Here is a 4,821-nt window from a genome sequence, read left to right as displayed (position 1 = left end):
GATCGGTGACCGATCGATCGGCACACCTCTATTGATCACGTAACTTGTGTTATGTGACAAAAGTATTTCCATTGCAGTTTTGTGACATAAAACAAATTTTGATAAGGCCAAAAAAAACAAGATATTTTATCAAAAATTGCACAATGTTTTTTTTTTTCCAGATTAGTGTGTTTCCACAAAGCAAACATATTATTGAAATGTTAAATTGCCCAATCATGTGGTCAATGGAAATGCAGCGTGTAGGCGGTTAAAAAGCTGCATTGTAGGCTTATAGGAGCCTACAAGCAGTTAACTAAAGTAGCTAAGTTGTTCCCAACTTAGTCATTTTGTCACTAAAGCCCCTTTTGCACTGCACAGCTGGAAATTTAAATAACATTTCTCCAATGAACCGATCAGAAGTCATTTAGGCTGTAAACGAGGGGATCTCCAGCCGGGAAATCCCGCCTGCCGCAGCGGTAGTTCAGCTGGCCGGCGAGTCCAGCTCAGAGACAACATTCAGATGAGATTTTTTATTTTATTTTTTTTTCATTAAATGTAAAGCTGAGATAAATGTTTCCTTCAGCTTTCACGCTCATGGGCGCATACAGAAAAAGCGGGACGAGAGACCAAAGAAGAGAACTGTTCTGTGGTCGTTGGGGAGATCACCTCGGTAGCTTTAGCAACGGGTCGATTTATGTGAGGTATCCTGCTCAATCCAAAACGACCAGGGCCATAGCACCAATGGGACCGGGTTGAACTGAGCTGGGCTGGGCCAGGCCGGACCCTGCAGTGCAAAAAGGCCTTAAGCAACAATTCAGACAAAAAAAAACTGACCGATACAAAAACTGTATTGGCCAAAATCTGAATCGGCATTTCAAGTTTTTTAGATATCAGTGACCAGCTGCAATCAGTGCATCCCTAAGCAAAACCTCGTAATTCAAACAGGAATCATCTCTGTGACTCTCCAGTCTTGTAAATGCTATGTGTAGTAGTATTACAACAGCTCTGGTAGGTTTCTGTTATTTGCTGCTCTTTGAGGTATAAACTGGAGTAAAGTCAGATCTAAGCATTCGTTGTTGCATCAATAAACCCACAGGGTTCTGGCCCTTCATTGTCAAACTGAATGTCTGTGTTTTGACAAATCGCTTGAGGACGATATTGACTCACCAAGTCCATCACACGTTGTCGCTAAAGCAAGGTGAGCCTTGATGGCAGCAAAAGGCAGGAAGCAACCCGAGGTTGAAGGCTCCATGAAACATAAGAAAAGACATAATGCAAGAGCCGGCAGCACCGCTGCCTCACGCCGACTGTCAGAGATTAAAGAAGATGTCAGTGGCAGTTTAACACGAGCTTAAGTGAAGAAGGCAGTCTTGGACTGAATATTTTCGTAGCATCTTTAGATCTGTCAAAAAAAATGAGCAGGTGATTCTCCCCACACCCATCAGTTCAAGGAAGCGAATTATCCATGTGGACTTTCAAAACGTGCAAATTACCAGGAAAGCTGTGCCGGAATAAACTGAGATACAAAACATTGCCCCATTAAGTGCCGCATGATGCTAATTTAGATCCATGCACAACCAATAATCCTTTCTCGTTTTAATTTTGGCAACGCATAAATCACGCAAGTATCAAAAAGCGTCCTGGCTCTCTTTTGATGATGCGTGCTCAGTTCTAATCAAACTCCATGGGAGGAAGAATGAAATATTATTAAGTATGATTATTCTAAGCAAGGCTCTGAGAAGAACGTCTATGTTATAATCCTGGGATTTGAATAATCAGGTTGAAGATAATGGGGCTGGGCCGATCCTGGGCGTAAATAGAGAACATCCACTCATCCTCCCAGCACTGAACTTAATGAACTTTTAATTTATGCGGCTTTGCGTGAGTCCCTGTGTCATGCAACAGAAACAAGCTTCTCTGCAAGACAGGGGCCCCCGGTTTTTCCTTCCCTGACTGACTTCAGATTAGTTTACAGCAGGCCCTAAGTACCATGTACTTAGTTTCATGTGTCATATAAAAATCTGCCCAGGCACAACGACGCCTGCAACTAAAACCTTTAAGTGCATCCACAGGAATCACTCACGGGGCTTTGCACTTCCGTCTTAAGGAAGATAGAGAAATTCAATCACAGCTCGACTTGACACACACTGAAGACAAGGCACGTGTTCCTCCTGCTTTTAGTTGTTGCTAGGAACACGCCGGGAGAGGCGGGAGGCGGGGAGGTGTGTTTGTCTAAATAACGTCCCCGATACGACCCAGAGCCCGAGTCACTTTATCTGTCAGGCGATGTTGTTTCCCTGTCAATGAATGCATGATGCATAGATGGCAATATACCCCAGTGATCGGGGTCATCTTTATTCGCTGGTTTGCTTATTTAAATCAAATGCCTGATCTGTATCTGACACCAATTCCCAATCCAGAGCTGCATCAGCCTTGCAAAGAGGGAGGAAAAGAGGGAGGGGTATCTTCTCAAAGCACTTGGCCCACTTTACTTCCCAACCACCATCAGTAACAACAGCTCAGGGACTGTAACACAGCAGTCTGTTAAGGAGATAAATAATCAGATTTGGCAGCGCTTCCCATCTCTCTCGCTCATGCCTTTCATTTGTCTTACACAAGAAAAAAAAAAGCTAATTAAATCATTTAGGGTAAAGCTTGCAGTGGTACCAGAAGGAGGGAAGAATCCAGGAAAGATCTGGAACATTAAAGAGGGAGTGAACCGGAGGGGGAAGAATATAAACCTGAACCTGATGTATCGACAGGGCCCTCTATCTGACTTCAATCTTCCCTTCTTCCTGACGGACTGAGTCCGTCAGAATGGGAGGCCATAGATCTTGACTTATTTATGGCCCAAATTGTCCATTCAAAGTAAGTGGGCTTGAAAACAACTGGCCTCCAGCTGTTGGAATTGTCTTACATTCTCTTCTTTCCCCCTGGAAGCTTTTGCACCTTGTCAGAGTCTATGTGGGTGGACATCCTGGTCTTCTAAAGCTGAAGGCAATGGAAGTTTTCACCTCACTGCTGTCGTCATTAGAGTATTTTTCAACAAAGATGCTTTAAAATAAAAAACATAGAGGATTACTATTTAATGTTTCATGGTCTGGAAATTGATTGAATTTCAACATTTGGAGGAAAAAAGAAAAAAGAACAGAATTTGGGGAGAAACAATTACCTGAAACGAGGGTGTAATGAGTTCCTGCAATATTTAAATGCTGAAATGTTTCTCGTCAAAACAAAGTCTGTCTCATGGAGGGTCATCTAGTCAGTCTGACACTCTGTCCCATGTGGTAACTCTTCCTTTAACCTTCCCTTCATCATTGTTTTAAGCAAAGGTGTAAAAAAGTAAACATTGAAATTTGATAGTTTTCTTTAATCTAATTTCTAAGTTTGAGAGTCTTATTTTGAAGTAAGAGAGGAACGTCCTTGAGTTGCCCTGTTGTGTAGTTAGGAAAGCCTTTTGGAAAAACCTTCGCTTCTTTTGAATTGTTTGTGTGGCAGCATTTTTTTGGTACAAAAGAGTGCTATTTTTTAACACTCTTCAGCTCAACACCAAATTTACTGTGGACTTCCAGTATTCTCAGAGGTTAGGGACTGCCGCCTCCAGTAAATAGCTGAAGTAGTCAAATACTTGACAGCATTTTTAAAAATCTTTATAACTACCTATTTTAATAGTTAATAGGTGTTCCTTTTCGCTACTACAGGGGAGTCCGCTGTACTTAGACTAATCAAACCTGGGCTCTGTAAAACCTTTACTCTGTTTTGGAAAACCAAATAAGTTTTCTCTAAAACTTTGTTTAAATTTTCTTATGAACTCAATGTCTTCTTTTTGTTTACCCGTTTCTAAAATATAAAAAAAGTAAATTAATTAAAATTTAAATAACATCACTAAATTTTTATTTGCCACCTTTCAGATTAACTTTAACATTAGTTTGGTTTTTGAGTTTCCTGCTAAGAACATAAAAATAATTCTCAGTATTTCACATTTCAAAAGTGATCCATTTTAGTTGAAAACCCTGATTTAATCTGATCTCGTACCACCAAAACCATAGTTCCTAGAATAGTTCTTAGATGTCAGTGGCAGTTTGAAGCAGAAACAAACTGCCACTGTTTGTCAAGCCTTCTGTTTCTGTTTGAAACCTCTTCAGAAAGGCTTGAGACATTTTGCTTCATCTTTCCATACAGACTGAAGGCAAAGCTCACAAACTGCACATTTAGATATTTGAGAAAACTTAAGTATTAAAAACATTGAAGTGTAACAAGAAAACAGTCAAACATCCTTGTACCAAACTATGGAATCAGCATTTTGTTTTCTGATTTGTGAAACATTGTAGTATCAAAACTTGACTTGAGTTGGTCCTGTGGTGGTGCAGAGGCAAAGCACAACCCACGTATTGAGGCCTTAGTCCTCGTGGCGGTGGTCACAGGTTCAATTCCCGGCCTAGCGACATTTGCCGCATGTCTTCCCCCTCTTTGATTACCCTGTTTCCTGTCAAACTACTTTCAAATATAGGCCAATAGAGCCAACAAAACTTTGAAAAAAAACTTGACTTCAAGATGAATGTTCTTCACTAAAGATTCATAATGTTAATTGGTCTCTAAGGATTAAATTTTGAATTGGTACGTGGATTTGAGCGCTGGTAATATCAACCTGCTGTATTTGATCTGTGATGTTGCTATAACAGGTCAACTACAAAACCCTGAAAAAACAACGGTTAACTAGAAAAATTGCTGCTCCTAGCGAAACAGCTGTGAGAATGCATATTTGCAGAATGATTGCTGCAGAAAATGCCAGAAAAAGCAGAACAAACCAAAAGAACCTGAAATATTTGAAAAAACTGAAAA

The sequence above is a fragment of the Poecilia latipinna genome, unplaced genomic scaffold (assembly GCF_001443285.1).
Source record: "Poecilia latipinna isolate Pla-1442-1.1 unplaced genomic scaffold, P_latipinna-1.0 Scaffold1598, whole genome shotgun sequence".
NCBI lineage: Eukaryota > Metazoa > Chordata > Actinopteri > Cyprinodontiformes > Poeciliidae > Poecilia > Poecilia latipinna.
Note: the sequence above shows the minus strand (reverse complement) of the source record.